At 43.2% G+C, this 17,604-nt stretch overlaps 2 long non-coding RNA genes across 2 annotated transcripts; both read right to left on the bottom strand.

Annotated features, from left to right (window-relative positions):
• Positions 1-2,725: 2,725 nt before the first annotated feature.
• Positions 2,726-11,347, bottom strand: LOC144315293 (uncharacterized). Its single transcript, XR_013381035.1, has 3 exons — positions 11,174-11,347; positions 10,771-10,823; positions 2,726-3,995 (listed from the first exon to the last, which is right to left on the bottom strand). It is a non-coding gene; the product is annotated as an uncharacterized LOC144315293 (long non-coding RNA).
• A 4,942-nt stretch (positions 11,348-16,289) lies between these two features.
• Positions 16,290-17,309, bottom strand: LOC144315292 (uncharacterized). The gene is made up of 2 exons (XR_013381034.1): positions 16,961-17,309; positions 16,290-16,508 (listed from the first exon to the last, which is right to left on the bottom strand). It is a non-coding gene; the product is annotated as an uncharacterized LOC144315292 (long non-coding RNA).
• Positions 17,310-17,604: the final 295 nt, after the last annotated feature.

Here is a 17,604-nt window from a genome sequence, read left to right as displayed (position 1 = left end):
GGGCCAAAGGCAGGTGCCAAACTGCTGCGCCACCCAGGGATCCCAATCTTTTCTTTTTTAAAGACTTATTTATTCATTTTAGAGAGAGAGCAGAGAAAGGGGCAGAGGGAGAGTGAAAGAAAGAGTCTCAAGCAGACTCCCCACTGAGCTTAGAGCCCTGTGCGGGGCTCCTTCTCATAACCCTGAGACCATGACCCTGACATCATGACCTGAGCCAAAATGAGGAGTAGGATGTGTAGCTGACTGAGCCACCCAGGAGCATCCCCCTCCACCCCGTGTCTCAATCTTCACAATATCTTGATTTTGACCTGATTAGTCAAAAGGTAGGCGTAGATAAAATATCCAGAATGTGTAAGCTATTGAAGAATAAGCTATCCGGGGTTATAAAAGAGGACAGCCTAGTACTGCAGATAAGTAGGCACAGTTGTAACTATATTTAGAATATTTTAAGATCAAAGCCTTCTTACTACTTTAGAAACAGACAAGTGTATTTGGCATAATTAAATGTATTCATAAAATGATCATTTCTGATTTATTTGAAAATGAAAGTCTTCAAAAACAAAGTAAAACAAAATGAAAGTCTTTAAAAATAATTCAGGACAAAAAGCTCTCCATTTCCTTATCTTTCTACCACTCTCTTTCATATTTTGACAAAATATAGGAAGCTCCCTGCATTCTCCTCAAAATGTTCCCAGGTTCTTCTCTCCTAGGCTTTCATACCACTCATCAGATTTTATCTCAGTTTTCTCAAGTTACAGAGAATTTTTTTTTTTTAAGATTTTATTTATTTGGGGCACCTGGGTGGTTCAGTGGTTAAGCATCTGCCTTCAGCTCAGGGCATGATCCCGGGGTCCCAGGATGGAGTCCTGCATTAGGCTCCCCGCAGGGAGCCGGCTTCTCCCTCTGCCTATCTCTCTCTCTCTCTCAGGAATAAAATCTTTTTAAAAAAGATTTTATTTATTTATTTGAGAGAGAGAGAGATAATGAGCAGGGGGGGAGGGCAGAGGGAGAAGCAGACTCCCTCCTGAGCAGGGAGCCCAGTTCAGGCCTCGACCCCAGGACCCTGGGATCATGACCTAAGCCAAAGGCTGACACTTAACCAGCTGAGCCACCCAGGGGCCCAAAGATTTTTTTTAATGAATAATTTATTAATGTTGGGATATTTTAGTGCCAAAAATAAGCAAAAAGAGAGGTTGATATCCTGAAAAGAAAAGTTTTTAATTTATAAGAATTAATGATCAAGTTGCTGATATTTAGGATTTACTCTTTGGTATTAATTCATATTTATTGGGTAGCTACTTTGTGCCAGGCGTTGCGTAAGGTGTCGTGAGCAAAGTGGAAACCAGAATGCAGCAGGGCCCTGTCAGCACATGTGACAGCATTACCTTGGCCACCAATTCTCATCATTCATCACCTCCCAGAGCATCACAGTAAAAGTCTCTATATTTTAAAGGAGATTAAATCCTCTCCAATCGACTCTTTTTATTCATATTTAAGGAAACCCCAAGCACTTATAGGATGGTATGTGGTTACAGAAGTGCCTGCGATTTACGCTTTTAAATATAGAAGACTGATCACTTAAGTTATATTATCGAACTATTATTAAGTATTCAGTAGCATTTTGGGAGGTTCTATCAGAAACACAGTAGAGGCCTAAGATATTGTCCTTGCCCTCAAGGAAATTATAGCAATTAAAGACAGTCCTTTTGGGGGGTGAGGAGGAAGGCAGGGAGAGTTTATTTGGTATTTAGGTAAACTAGCTAATTTCTTTTGTATTTGGTCAGGACTCAGCATGAAAAATAAAATTTAAGTATACCCAAATATACCATTTACTTATTCTCATATATCTGGTTTATAATTTTTGGCTCTGAACGTATAGTACCATAATTCTTCATACAAATAAGTATGAATATAGACCTCTCTTATACCATCTAGATATATATGGTATATTAATATAATAAGATGCTATATTATACATATATAAAAATATATAATTATAAAAACAGATTTACAAAAACATAATCAATTCCCACATCCAATTTTTTCTGAGTATAGTTGACATATGATGTTACATTAGGTTCAGGTATATAATATGGTGATTCAACAAGTTCATACGTTGTGCTCCACTCACAAGTGTGGCTGCCACATGTCACCATAGAACACTATTACAATCTCTCATTGACTGTAGTCCCTGTTCTGTACCTTTTATCCCTGTGACTTATTCATTTCTTGATGGGAAGCCTGCACTTCCCACTCATCTTCACCCATTTGGCCCATCCTTCCACCTCTTTCTCTCTGGCAATCATTAGTTTATTCTTTGTATTTATGGGTCTGATTCTGCTTTTTGTTTGTCTCTTTATTCTTGTTTGTTTGTTTGTTTTTTAGATTCTACATGTAAGTGAAATCATTTGGTTTTTTTTTTTTCTCTGACTTATTTCGCTTAGCATAATACCTTCTGGGTCCATGCATGTTCTCACAAGTGGTAAGAATTCACTCTTTTTTATGGCTAATATTCTATTCTACAAACACACACACAGTATCCCCCATCTTCATCCATTCGTCTATGGGTAGACTCCTCTTAGTTTGCTTCCATACCTTGGTTATTGTAAATAATGCTGCAATAGACTTAGGGGGTGCATGTATCTTTTCAAATTGATTTTTTTTTCATTTTTTAAAAAAGATTTTATTTATTTATCCATGAGAGATACAGAGAGAGAGAGGCAGATACACAGACAGAGGGAGAAGCAGGCTCCATGCAGGGAGCCCAACATGGGACTTGTTCCTGGGACTCCAGGATCATGCCCTGAGCTGAAGGCAGACACTCAACCACTGAGCCACCCAGGCGTCCCAATTGTTTTTTCATTACTTTGGCTAAGTATCTGGTAGTGGAAACATTGGATCATATGTTTCTTCTATTTTTCATTTTTTGTGGAGCTTCCATGCTGTTTCCTACAGTGACTCCACCAATTTGCATTCCTACCAACAGTGCACCAGGGTACCTTTTTTCCCACATCTTCAGCAACACCTGTTATTTCTTGTCTTTTTGATTTGTGGCCATTCTGACAGGTAAAAGGTGATATCTCAGTGTGGTTTTGATTTGCATTTCCCGGATTCCGCACCAAATTTCTGTCTGTGTCTCAGTTACATAGGCTTTATAAATCTTAAATGCAATTGCTAGAATTGTCCTATATAGTCTTTTAATTAAGCTTTCACCTTTTCCAATTGTGTTCCCTTCGTTTTTTCGAATCTCAAACATTCTTTTACAATCTGATACAAGCTTTGTATCTTTAATCTGAAATTTTTGACTAGCTGTGTTTAAACCAGTGTAGCCTGCAGATTTTCACTGAGCAACCTCCTGAATGACACACACTAGATGAGGTGCTGGTAATAAGAAGAACAAAGGAACACCTTATGGTCACATGGGGGACAATAACTTAATGTGATAAAAGCCACATCATATTACCTACGGGCTTCAAAGATTCCAAATAACTGGTAATGAGAGACATTAGATGTGATATTAGTTTAAGAAATAAAAATTCCGGGATCCCTGAGTGGCGCAGCGGTTTAGCACCTGCCTTTGGCCCAGGGCGTGATCCTGGAGACCCGGGATCGAATCCCATGTCGCGCTCCGGGTGCATGGAGCCTGCTTCTCCCTCTGCCTATGTCTCTGCCTCTCTCTCTCTCTGTGACTATCATAAAAAAAAAAAAAAAATTAAAAAAAAAAGAAATAAAAATTCCTATTCAGACATTATATTCCTATCCCTAAAGTATCCTCAAAAGATCATGGATATTGTTCGTTTGCAGTGTTAGTATTTGTCTTTTCCCACATGAGACAGGAGACTAACCAGAACAGAATTGAGAAAAGTGAAAGGCAGTTTTTACGTTGTGTGTTGTAGGAGGCAGGGTGGGTAGGTCTTGTTGTGTTCACCATAGATCTTTCCATCTTTGGGACCATTGTTTGCACACAGACCTTTCTGGGTCACCAGCAGCTGAACCTATGAGAGGAAAGACGAGAATCTTGAATGTAACTGGAACTTTTGCCGTAAAGGGAGCTGGTCCTGGGGAGTAGAGTCAGGAAAGCTTTTGCTTCAACTTCCAGTTTTAATTTGAGGCAAAGTTTGGGGCTCATGGCACAATGAGAGCTGTCTGCCAGACCTTTTTTTTTTTTTTTTTTTTTTAATCAATCAGACACATTGTTTGTTCCTCTGGGTTTGATAGACATGTTGTAATAAGGTCCTGAACTGCTCACTGCCTCTTTATGTACTTTCTGTCTAAAGGCTTGTTACTATTGTGACCTATATTCATGGAACCACAAACAATGGGTTTAACCATTAACTTTCAAACCACCTGTAAATGAATTCTTTTATAAGATGACAATTATATAGGCTCCCAATGGTTGCTTAGAGTGTCAAAGAAAAGGATTCAGGTTGAACTAGGTTATTAAGGAACTGGGACTTGATGTTTAGGATGCCCCTAGTCTGAGCAGATAATTTGCCTTCGCCCGACCATGTCAGATAACACTGTTTAGCTGACATTCCAGTGTCCTTGAAAAACATAAAGCTTTCTAAAGTTGGTTTGGTTGAGAATAAAATTAAATTGTGGCAATATCTTATATTCATTGAGTAGAAACCCACAATCTATGCCACTATTTAGTGTCCATTAAGACATGATTTGATGTTAGGTATCTCTCTTCTGGGCCTTTCCTTGTGGGCCTTGGGGAGTTAAAAACCACAAACGATACATAGTTTTCTCTTGTCATCTAAAAGACCAAAGAAGGTGACCAAAATCTTGCCCCCTCAGATTCATAATTATCTTTATGTATTTTTTCTTCTATTTTTAATTTAGCAGTAATCCAAAACAATGGTTGCTTCCAGAAAACTATACAATCTGGTAATGTGGCATGCTTAATTAATTTTAATGATATTTTGTCCAAAATAGGGGGACTGTCATATTGAAGCTGTGAAACGAACCCTATTTGGATTGCACCTACACTGTCGGTAACATAGGACTTCATCTGAGGTTTTCCATACTTTCTACTTTTCGCTTTTTTTATTGGGGTTTAATTTCCACATGCTATTTCTATAGCAACTCATTCTATAGAATAACTTTTTTTTCTATAACATTAGAAAAGCCTTTTCCTATCCTTCTGGTAGATTAATTATTCTTCAGAATCTATCTGTAGGCTGGTTTAACCTACTGGCCTCAATTTTCAGATCAAGAAATAGAAACACAGTGAGACTAACTGATAGGTTCAGCACGATCCAGGAGTCAGCAAAACGGTCTCTTGGTTCCAATCCTGACTTCACTTCCTGAGCCATTAGGCAGTTCCTGAGTAATGACTTTTAAAGTGAATTCTGTGATTCACAAATATACATGCTGATTTTGATCAAATTATTTAATCTCCTCCATCAGTATTTTTACAAATTTATTGTATACATGCCTCTTATCTAGCAATTTAACTATATAATGTGCCTGTGTTTCTTTTTTTGCTGGTATCTTGAATTGTTACTCTTTTTTTTCTTTCCTTTTTTCTTTCTTACTTTTATTTATTCTTGAATATTTAAATTTATTTATTTATTTAAGTAATCTCTACATTCATTGTGGGGCTTACTCATGACCTTGAGATCAAGAGTTGCACGTTCTTCTGATGGAGCCAACCAGGCACCCCTAAAATTGAATTCCTTAAGAACGCCTGTGCCATCTGTGAACCTTTCAAGGAAAAGGACTCTGATCTATATTTCTTTGTAGTGTCTGTAATGCTTAGGGCCTTACATAGGGTTCAATCCCATGACCCCGAGATCATGACTTAAGCCAAAATCAAGAGTAGGATGCTTACCTGACTGAAAACCCAGGCGCCCCTTGCTACTACCACTATTGATAATTATAAGAGTAGACATTTCTCGATCATTACTATATACCAGACATAGTTGACAAGGTCAATTCAATCTTTACATCACAACATCCCTATGAGGTAAGTACCGTTATTATTCTGTTTTACAGGACAGGGAACTTCAGCTCAGAGATCTAAGCAACTTACCTAAGGTCACAGAACAAGTAAGTAATGAAACTAGTCATCAGGTGGTCTGATTCCAGGACCTGAGGTTTACTTGCCGGGAAGAAGACTATTTGGGAGAGAGTAGGGGATGGAAGATGCGGACTGTGGAGATAAGACTTGTCCTACCCTGGATGTCCTTAGAATTTTGTCAAGGGCAACACCTTTATTTATCTCCCTCAGTGTCAGCCTTAAGACACATGAAGGCATGTGGTGAGAAGAAATCAGGTCTTTCCAGACTGTACTTTTTATTAGCAATAAAGTTCTTGTTGCTTGGAAGTAGCAGTAAATGATCCCAGGAAGAGTTTCTGGTTGCATTTCTAATCCCACACCCAGCAGAGATGGCAGGGAAGACAAAAAGAGCTTCCATGATTAAGTAGCAAGACCCTTTCAGCTGGGCCTGAGAGTTTCAGCTATGGGAATCTTACTGTGTGGCCGAGTGGAAGCAATCAACTCAGAGCACGCTCTTTCTCACTACTGTTACTGTTCAACCTTATCAAATAATAACCAGAACTTGCCACTTGAGTCAGGTGTCTGGGCTTTTTTCTCCTTCTCTTTATTTCATTTTTGCTTTTTTACTCCTATAAATAAACGTCCATCCTGAAGAGTTTAGGACAATTAGGTGAATTCACTGAACTGCTCAAGTTTTTCACTTAAAATTCAATTTTGGTTAAAATGTTCAAACCTGGGACGCCTGGGTGGCTCAGAGGTTAAGCGTCTGCCTTCTGGTGCAGGGAGTGATCCTGGAGTCCTGGGATCGACTCCCGCATCAGGTTCCCCACAAGGAGCCTGCTTCTCCCTCTGCCTGTGTCTCTGCCTCTCTCTGTGTGTCTCTCATAATAAATAAAATCTTAAATAAATAAATAAATAAATAAATAAATAAATAAATAAATAAAATGTTCAAACCTATTTGATCTGAACAAAACATTGGGCATAGGCTTTATCTCTTCCTCTTTTTCTGCATAGGGAAACAAAGCACAAATAATAACATGATCCGCAAGCAATGTACACCCAGATAGTATGTGAACTGGGAATAAAACCAAACCACCTATCTCTCATTTCAGTGCCTTTTCCACCCCAAAGGTAGTAAAGAGTGTGCATTGTAGTATGTTTGCTCTTCCTCTGTTTTGGTAGAAAGTCCCACTTTAATTCTTTCAGTATGAAGTAACTTCCTGTCTAGTGTGCTACGGCAGCTGCTTAGCAGCGTTTTCATGCCTACGGGAAGATTGTATCGTCCAGTCTTTTTTATTTTTTTTATTTTTTTAAATTTCCTCAATCTTTTAAAAAATTTTTTTTATTTATCCATTCATGAGAGACAGAGAGAGAGAGAGGCAGAGACACAGGCAGAGGGAGAAGCAGGCTCCATGCAGGGAGCCCGACGTGGGACTCGATCCTGGGTTTCCAGGATCATGCCCTGGGCTGCCGGTGGCGCTAAGCTGCTGAGCCACCCGGGCTGCCCTGTATTGCCCTGTCTTCTACAAATTGGGCATGGCCATGCGAAATTCTTTGACCAACAAAATACAAACACAAATGACAATTACGTGTTACTTCTGAGACAAAACATTGGTTTAGTTGTCATTAACCAGAGAAGCTGTGCTTTCCAGATGATACAAGATGGTGGTGCTTATTTCCACCTGGACAGTTAAGTTGTTGCACTGAAAACAGTTGTCCCTGGAAAGTCACCCAGACACTGAGATACTAACCAGGTATTTCAGGCAGTGAGAAATAAATCACCATCGTGTTAACACACCAAGATCATAATCTTGTTTGACGCTGCAGCGTGATCTAGCCTATCCTAGTCATTACTACTGGGCTTTAGGAATCTACATTAACTGTATTAGTGAGCACCTGGGAGGGGTTAGGCATCATGGTATGTATTTGGGATTATGTTCTCATTTAATAATTTAACTTTTACAATGGCCTAAGTAAGGCATGTATCTATATCATTTGCAAATGAAGACATTGAGTCTCAGAGAATGTAAGTGAATTCCCAAGTTTACTCAAGTAGTAAGAACCAGAGTCACTCGAGGCATGTCTAGCTCTAAAGCCTCTGTTTGTTTTCCCACCACACAGCACTGCCTGACTTCGAGCCATGCTACTCTGAGTGCTTAAAAGTAGTAGTCGAGGGATGCCTGGGTGGCTCAGCAGTTTAGCGCCTGCCTTCGGCCCAGGGCCTGATCCTGGAGTCCCGGGATCGAGTCCCGCATCAGGCTCCCTGCATGGAGCCTGCTTCTCTCTCTGCCTGTGTCTCTGCCTCACTCTCTCTCCTCTCTGTGTGTATCCCTCATGAATAAATAAATAAAATCTTAAAAAAAAGTAGTAGTCGAGGGGCGCCTGGTTGGTTCAGTTAGTAGAGCATGCAGCTCTTGATCTTGGAGTTGCAAGTTCTAGCCCCTTGTTGGTTGTAGAGCCTACTTTAAAAAAATTAATAAATTAAAAAAGTAAAAGTAGTAATTGATCCCGTAAGCATTTTGCAGAGCGTCCACTGTGTGTTTATCACTCTGCCAACTGCTCTGAGTGAGCGATGCACCTTGTCTTTAAGGAATTCGGAATCTAGTTAAAGGGAGGTGAGCCCATGAAACAATACTGAACACTATGACGTGTGAGTCTGGCATTAACAGCCTCTCAGCCTTGAATTGGGACTTGAAGGTTAGTTAGGATGTAGGTGGATGGGAAACATCGGGGAGACCTGTCTACACTGTCCACCATTGTGAGGAAAGAGTATGGACTTAAATAGCGGCCTTACTTACCACTGACACTTCTCAGTTCCAGTTCTTTCATTCGTGAGATGGGTCAGTGATAGTCTCACATCATAGGGTTGTGGTGAGAATTACATCGGACAGTGAGTATCACTTCCCAAAGTGATGGCACAGTGGGTGCTCAGTAAATATCAGCTGTCTTTTCGGGTCACCTGGCTGACTCAGTCGGTTGGAGCTCTTGACTCTTAAGCTCAGTTTGGTGAGTTTGAGCCCCATGTTGGGTGTAGAGATTACTTTAAAACATATACAGGGCAGCCTGGGTGGCTCAGCGGTTTGGCACCACCTCCAGCCCAGGGCCAAATCCTGGAGACCTGGAATCGAGTCCCACGTTGGGCTCCCTGCATGGAGCCTGCTTCTCCCTCTCCCTCTGCCTGTGTCTCTGCCTCTCTCTCTGTGTATGTCTCTCATGAATAAATAAAATTAAAAAAAATAAAACATATACAAATTAGTTGTGTTCCAATGTCTGGAAACAATAGGCATTGGTGTGACATCCAACATGGGAGACCATGATATATGTGGTGATATCCATGGGCTTCGAGGGTTCCATTTAGGTCTGATTTTTTTCTTTGAGATACTTAGAAGATGAAACAGCCTCTTATGAGTGTGGTGAGCTCCTCTCTATGCTAAGTGCTTTGGGGGAACAAGGATGAACTAGACCCAGCCTCTCTGGAAGAACTTGAGTGTGTCCAGGGAGAATGGCTCAAGGGACTCCCCACATGAATGACACCTCCTGAATGACAGCGGAGAAAGGACAAGGCCTGAGGGGGTGTGCAGAGGAAGGGATGACTGTGGTGCCGCTGGGCCCAAGGTGAGGAAACAGAACACAGGTTGAACGTAGCAGATGCCAATGGTGACGGCGGCGGCTGATTTTATTCTTGCCATCTTTACGGACCTACTCCAGCAGCTGCGTGGAGGCCAGCCGTTACTCACTGTGTCCAACTTTTCCTTTATGAAGTAAAGCTGAGCAAAGAGCATGGGTTTTTCAGTCACAATGATATGGATTCAAATCCTTTTTTTTTTTTTTTTAAGATTTATTTATTTATTTATTTATTTATTTATTTATTTATTTATTTTAGACAGAGAGAGAGAGAGAGAGAGAGAGGCAGAGACACAGGCAGAGGGAGAAGCAGGCTCCATGCAGGGAGCCCGACGTGGGACTCGATCTCGGGACTCCAGGATCGCGCCCTGGGCCAAAGGCAGGCGCTAAACCGCTGAACCACCCAGGGATCCTCAAATCCTTTTTTTTTTTTTTTTTAAAGATTTTATTTATTTATTCACGAGAGACCCCGAAACACAGGCAGAGGAAGAAGCAGGCTCCCTGCGGGGAGCCCCAGAAGCTCAACCACTGAGCCACCCAGGCGCCCCCACGGACTCCCGTTTCATTAAAATTCGGTTGATTTGTTCATTCTGCTAAAAGCCTATTAATCGAGAGGGTAGCCTCCAATGTAACGCCTGGAAAGCCTTAGGATGATTAATGGAACACAGAGAACTAGCTTCAGTGTGAAGTTGGGACTGCCAGCCTACCCGCCGGAAGCCACCATCTGTGCTTCACTAGAGGCCACACACCACACTTGAACCAAGACAGCGGTTTGCCTAAGACTGGCATAGACTTGAAAGTTCTCCGGAGAAAGCCAATAAAACCGGCATGAATAAAATTGGGCAGGCTGCTTCTGACTTTCTAAAGCTCCTCTGGAAGGCCATTAAACAGGAATCTAAGAGATGGAATGCAAAGCAAAGCTGTTTTCTGGTTTATGGGACGGCAATACTCTAGAAATTCCAAATCTGGTTGAATGCAATATTAGGACTTTGCTCTGGGAGCAGCCTTTGATTTGTAAATATTCTTAAGGAGCTCGGGCCAATGCCGGCAAACCCCAAGGAGGGGGCAACAGGTGGCCCAATGGCTGAAGCCTGCCTCCCAGCCTCCCAGCTCGGTGCTTCCCCCACGGAGCTTCCTCCTACCTGCTTCTGCTCCTCCCTCTCCGTCAGAGGAGCCAGTGGGTCCAGGTCCGGGCCTGGAGGAGAAGAGACGTCACTGAGCACGTTTGGAGTTTGAATCTGCGTTTGTTTCCTGGCTCCTCCCCTGGGCTCTAAGCTCCCTACAAAAGGGACTACAGGTGGGTCCTTTACGGGAGAATCCCCTTGTTTAAACCGTGTCTGCTCAGGAGCACTTTTGGGAATTTTGTTCCCAGATTCTAACTCCTTGATGAATGATGGTGGTGCGAGTGCGTGCTTAGGCCTTTCTTCTCTTCTGAGGTCATGAGCTGCTGCTTACAGTGAAGCTGGGATTCCCTGGGGGAATATTTTTCTGGATGAAGCAAATGCTATGAGCAAGAGAGAACATTTTCATCCCAGAAGCACTTACTGAGTGGCTGTTCCTTGCTTGGAACGGGATTCAGGGTAAGGGCGGACACAGGGATTAAGAAGACCGAAAGTCCCTGCCCTCAAACAGCCAGGGCTGGAGCAGGAGGGGAGGACACGCGCTGGAGAGCGTGTGCAGGCAGCAGCGGCCGAGTGCTGTGGAAGAGGACAGAGGGTTTACCTGCATTTTTTAAAAGATTTTATTTATTTATTTCTGAGAGACAGAGAGAGAGAGGCCGAGCCCCAGACCGAGGGAGAAGCAGGCTCCCTGCAGGGAGCCCGACGCGGGACTCGATCCTGGGACCCCGGGGTCATGGCCTGGGCCCGAGGCAGATGCTCCACCGCCCAGCCCTGGGCACCCACCGAGGATCTCCTTCTAGCTAGGGTTGCCCCGCGTCTTCGAGGGCATTCCATTTCCAGTGACCTCTCATTTCTGATAAACCGCCTGTTAACTTGCCCCGAATCTTCTACTGAACTAGAAAAATTCCTGGAAAATCAGGGTTTGTGCTTTCGCGCCCATAGTATCTCCCAAACCAGCGCACCGACTTAGCAGAAGCGCTCAGTAAATATTTGTTCAATAAATAGATGAATGATCTGCAAGGCAACAAAAACTTTTTATAATGAGTCTGTACCCTCCCTTTATCGTGAGTATCTGCAGTCACTCCCCAGAATGAAGACCAAACAGGTTCATTAAAACCAGTTCAAATTTGAAAATTCCATAGTGGATGCAAATTCCAGTCTGACGAGAACAGAGCAATATCATAAGGACTGTTAATGAAAAAAAATATTTTTGGAAAAATTGCTCCATAGTAAGAAAATATACCTCCATGGGGACCCCTGGGTGGCTCAGTGGCTAAGCGTCTGCCTTGGGCCCAGGGCATGATCCTGGGGTCCCGGGATCAAGTCCCGCCTCAAGCGCCCCACTGGGAGCCTGCTTCTCCCTCTGCCTGTGTCTCTGCCTCTCTGTGTCTCATAAATAAATAAATAAAACCTTAAAAAAAAGTTATATATCTAAAACTGGAATCAAATTTGGTGAGAATTTGTTCTTCCAGTATAAGGAGATCCAGCATATGATGATTTTGATTGGATTTTGAGCACTGCGTTCTAGAAATTCATAAGGTAATTTTGGAGGCTCTTTGGTATATATATTACGCAAAAAAAAAAAAAAAAAAGGGAAAATACTGTGTTTATACTGTTGCTGCCATTTTTCCCTTCTTGGATTCTAGAGGTCAATTGTCTATCAAGTGATAAAAAAATGCTCTGTTGAGTGATGTTAGACACGCAGTAGGTCATCTCTTACAGCAATTCAAAGCCAAGATTTCCCTGTAAAGGGCAGTAAATGATATGCTGGTTCTTTGCAAATATCTTGTGCTTGGAAGACTGGGCTGGAATGTTCTCCAGCAACTCGCACTTCAAACTCACATTATTTTAGCAGTTAATAGAGGTTTTACTTAAATTTAAGACATTTTGTGAGTCCTTCAAACGCTATTCCAGTTAATTTTTAAATGCATTGGCACAAATGGAACAACAAGAATGATTAGGTTCTAAGATCATACATATTTATGTTTCTATGCAAACCTTTAAAGTATTTCTTAGGATAGAATTTTTTTTTTATTTGGGAAAATTTGGATAAAGATTGTGAGTTTCAAAACTATTCAGTGTACTCTGTTTTGGTGTTTGATTTCATGCATTAATATAAATCATTGCCTGGCCTCCTTTTTCCTGTCTGTAGAGTTATCTAGCTATCTCAATACCACTTAAAAATAATCTTCCTTTTTCCATTGTCTTAGATAACCTATTTCCCCCACAATACCTTCGGTTATGTGACTGTTCTAATCAGTCATGAGCTGTGATTTGACCATTTCTGTGGGGTTAGTGGGCCAACTGATACCCAGGAATTCTCACTGTCTTGGGAGAGTCCAACATTTACAAAGAAACTGGTCACCCTGTGTCACAAGGTAATTGTGGGTAGTGCACAAAAGTTTAGTCTCACTTGAGAGCTATAAATCTTATCTTAGTAAATAAAATAAAACTGGCTAATGATCACCAACCATATTTTCTTCTTTCCTAAGGGATGGGCTTGAAAAAGAAGAGGGTGTGTTGGGGTTTCTAACAACAGCACTAAAACAGCTTTTAACCTTATGTCAACCAAGACAGGTTGTTCTCATTACACAAACACACCTTTCTCAGTTTAGTCCTCTCGTGTTATGATTGTTCCCACATCTACAGAACTCCGTGAGAAATGATGCTGAAATACCTATTTGTTTGTACAGAAGTATTTGAAGGTACTTTATTTTCCATAAGAACCAGGAGCTGGCTTTCCCCGAGGCACATCAGGGCAGGGTGGTTTCAGAGGAAATATACGCTAGAGCCAATAATTTGTTTGTCACATAAATTCCAATTATCTGTGAAGAAACATGGTGAACCAGTGGAGTGTGGAGTTTGGGGGGAGGCTAGTCTGGTTCGCCATAAGCCATTGAATCATCTAGTGAACGTGAAGTCAGTGTACTTGTTTCTTGATTGGAAAGCTTTGCTTGGAGATAAATCTGGATAAGCCTTAGTGAATAGAACTGAACCAGGGGATCCCTGGGTGGCGCAGCGGTTTGGCGCCTGCCTTTGGCCCAGGGCGCGATCCTGGAGACCCGGGATCGAGTCCCACATCGGGCTCCCGGTGCATGGAGCCTGCTTCTCCCTCTGCCTGTGTCTCTGCCTCTCTCTCTCTCACTGTGTGCCTATCATAAAAAAAAAAAAAAAAAAAAAAAAAAAAAATTAGAACTGAACCAGTTTTACGGTTTTGTTCTGGTTCAGTTGACGTAGAAAGAGTCGTGGTCCTCTGACCCTACGTACTTTCTTACGATGGCTACCATGGACTTGGTTTGATGCCATTTAGTCAGAAATGCAAAGAGTTCAATGAACTGCATCTCCATTCATGGAACTCTGCTTTCTTCGAAGGGGAAACAGAACTTTTGTGTTTGAGCTGTTTACACTTCCGTTTTGGAGACAAGACCTATGCATCTGAAACTCTAACCAGCAGTAAAAACCAGTTTTATGAATCAGAGTCAAGGGGCGCCTGGGTGGCTGAGGTGGTTAAGCATCTGCGTTCAGCTCAGGTCATGATCCCAGAGTCCTGGGATCAAGCCCCACATCAGCTCCCTGCTCAGAAGGGAGTCTGCTTCTCCCTCTCCCTCTCCCTCTGCCCACCCCCCCCCACCTTGTTCATGCTTGCTCTGTCCCTCTCTCAAATAAATAAATAAAATCTTTTTAAAAAATAAAATAAATAAATAAATCAGAGTCAAATAATGGAAAAGTGACTGAGTGAGCGTTCAGAGGGGAGACACTCATTGCTGATAGGAGCAATCTGCAGCAGCTTCCTAGACAAGGTAGGACACAGCTGGGTTCCAAAGGGATGGATGGGTAATGAGGTGGAAAATGGAGAGCATTGAGGTGAGATGTGCCTGAAGAAAGACAAGGGGGTTCAGGGAGCGAGATGCTGAGACCGACTGGAATAGAAGAGATTAGACAGGGTGTTGGCGGGGTCACAGGGAGAGAGAGAAGCAGACTCCCTACTGAGCAGGGAGCCCTACATGGGGCTCGATCCCAGGACCTCGAGATCACGACCGGAGCCGAAGGCAGATGCTCAACCAGCTGAGTCACCCGGGCGTCCCTCGACAGCTCTTTAAATTTGAATGCGGATATCATTGTAGATACATTTGGGGTTTTGCCACTACATGTTTCTCAACTAGAGTTATAGTGAAGGGTTCATCTGGATTTTGAACATCGCGAGAGAGTTAAAAAAAAAAAATAAAGGAGCACAGAGGATCCGGGGGTAATGAAACAGTTCTGTATGATACTATACTGTGGATACAGGGACGTGTTTGTTCAAACCCATAGAATGTATGTACAGCACCGAGAGGGAACTGTAATGTAAACTACAAATTCTGGGTGATAATGATGTGTCGGTGAGGGTTCATCAATTTTTAACTGCTGGGGGCGTGTTGATTATAGGGGAAGCTGGCATGTGTGAAGGGGGAGGCTGTCCGCCCAACCTCTGTACTTTCCGCTCAATTTTGCTGTGAACTTAAAACCTAGATTTTTTTTTAAAGCTATTAAAAAAAGATTTAGGGGCACCTGGGTGGCTCAGTGGGTGAGCTTCTTGCCTTCAGCCCAGGGCCTGATCCTGGGGTCCTGGGATCGAGTCCCGCATCAGGCTCCCTGCATGGAGCCTGCTTCTCCCTCTGCCTGTGTCTCTGCCTCTCTCTGTGTCTCTCATGAGTAAATAAATAAAATATTTTTAAAAAAATTTTAAAAAGGAACACAAGTAAGCAATACACCTACATAGGCTTCTTTCTTTTAAAAATTCAAATGAAGATAAACAAGATCAAACTTTGGAAAGGCACACTTCTTAGGAGAAAAGTTTAAATAATTTGATTTTTCATCTGTGATTTAAAATCTCCTCTCTGCTTCTTTTCTCCTCTTATTTAATACTACACACTTTTTTTTTAATACTACACACTTAGAGAAAATTTGAATAGCTATATCCTAAAAGTCACGTTCCTTATTTATTTATTTATTTTTTTGATAGTCACACAGAGAGAGAGAGAGAGAGAGAGGCAGAGACACAGGCAGAGGGAGAAGCAGGCTCCATGCACCGGGAGCCCGACGTGGGATTCGATCCCGAGTCTCCAGGATTGCGCCCTGGGCCAAAGGCAGGCGCTAAACCGCTGCGCCACCCAGGGATCCCCAAAAGTCACGTTCCTATTATTAGCGGGGCTGTCACCCTTCAAATGGGCCATAAAATATATCACCTCAACCTCCAAGTCTATTTGTCCCCCCCTCGTACGAGTTGATGGCCTTGTGCAGGCTACGGATTCCAGAGTTCCCGCTACCTGGGCAGGCACGGTACTACCTTGGCAAGAAGATGGTGCAGAAGGAAGGACCTGGGCCCCGAGCAGGTGGACGTGTAGGGCCAGGAGAAGATAGCAGGCCCTACATCATTCGGGACAAGGCTTTTCTGACACCTTTTGTGTATGCTTTTGGATAGACCCCAGCTCCCCCGCTGGTCGAGGAAATTCAGGCTCCCGGTTCAGGGAGTTAAAAGATTTGTAATGAGACCTCAGAGGTGGCAAAGGACTAACTTCGTTTATTTTGTCTATCTGGTCTGTATCCCAGAACTCTCTCATCTCATATTTCTCGTAAACATTTTGACACTCTGTTGAATTTTCTCAAATTTCTTCCATCTGGAGAAGCGGAGCATTTATCAGACAACTGTAGCCAGCTTGTCTATCTTCACACCCGAACCTTCGGTGGCCCACCACAGGAAAAAGTACTCAGCACACACGCTGTTGAGTTGGGCCATGCAGATTTTCCATTTTGAAAGAACATTAAAAAAAAAAAAAAAAAAGAAAAGAAAAGAAAAGAAAAGAACGGGAGGAGTGATTCTTTCTCCCATCGGCTGGCAAGTTTATTGTTGTGGCCCCCCCCCCCCCCCGGGGGGCTCAGCGGCGGAGCGGCTGCCTTGGGCCCAGGGCGTGACCGGGGATCCCAGGATCGAGGCCTACATCAGGCTCCCTGCATGGGGCCTGCTTCTCCCTCGGCCTGGGCCTCTGCCTCTCTCTCCCTGTCTCTCATGAATAAATAAATAAAATCTTAAAAAAAAAAAAAAACACTATTGTTGTTTATAAGGCACTCACCCTGGGGCGAGGGTGGGACAGCATTGCCTGGGCTCAGGGCGCAGCTGGTGACCCAGGCCTACCCGAGAGGTTGGGGTCTCCGGCGCTTCAGGCTTGCTTACCTGCCGCTCCTTCCAGAATGCGAGCACCTGATGCGGAGAGAGCCCCCCCACCGAGGGAGGGCGTGGGCCTGTGGCTGCGAGGTGGTGTCCCTCTCCCCGGGATCATGCTTAGGGTACAGATCTTTTCGCAGCAGTAGCGCTTTCAGGGATACCCAACTAAATAGGCTCAAGTAGGGATCCCTGGGTGGCGCAGCGGTTTAGCGCCTGCCTTTGGCCCAGGGCGCGATCCTGGAGACCCGGGATCGAATCCCACGTCGGGCTCCCGGTGCATGGAGCCTGCTTCTCCCTCTGCCTGTGTCTCTGCGCCTCTCTCTCTCTCTCTCTCTCTGTGACTATCATAAATAAATAAAAATTAAAAAAAAAACAAAACAAAAAAAAATAGGCTCAAGTAGAATTAGAGAATTGTTTCACTTGTGATTCTCTTTCTTTTTATAAAGATTTTATTCACTTATTCATGAGAGAGGCAGAGACCCAGGCAGAGGGAGAGGCAGGCTCCTGCAGGGAGCCCGACGTGGGCCTCCATCCCAGGACCCGGGGTCACGCCCTGGGCCGCAGGCAGGTGCTCAACTGCTTAGCCCTCCCCGGGCTGCCCTGTGATCCTCTTTCTTGCTCCTGCTTCCCCACCTCCCATCTTCAATGTTTAC

The sequence above is a fragment of the Canis aureus genome, chromosome 6 (genome assembly GCF_053574225.1).
Source record: "Canis aureus isolate CA01 chromosome 6, VMU_Caureus_v.1.0, whole genome shotgun sequence".
Lineage (NCBI taxonomy): Eukaryota > Metazoa > Chordata > Mammalia > Carnivora > Canidae > Canis > Canis aureus.
Note: the sequence above shows the minus strand (reverse complement) of the source record. Positions and strands in the feature narration are given on the sequence as shown.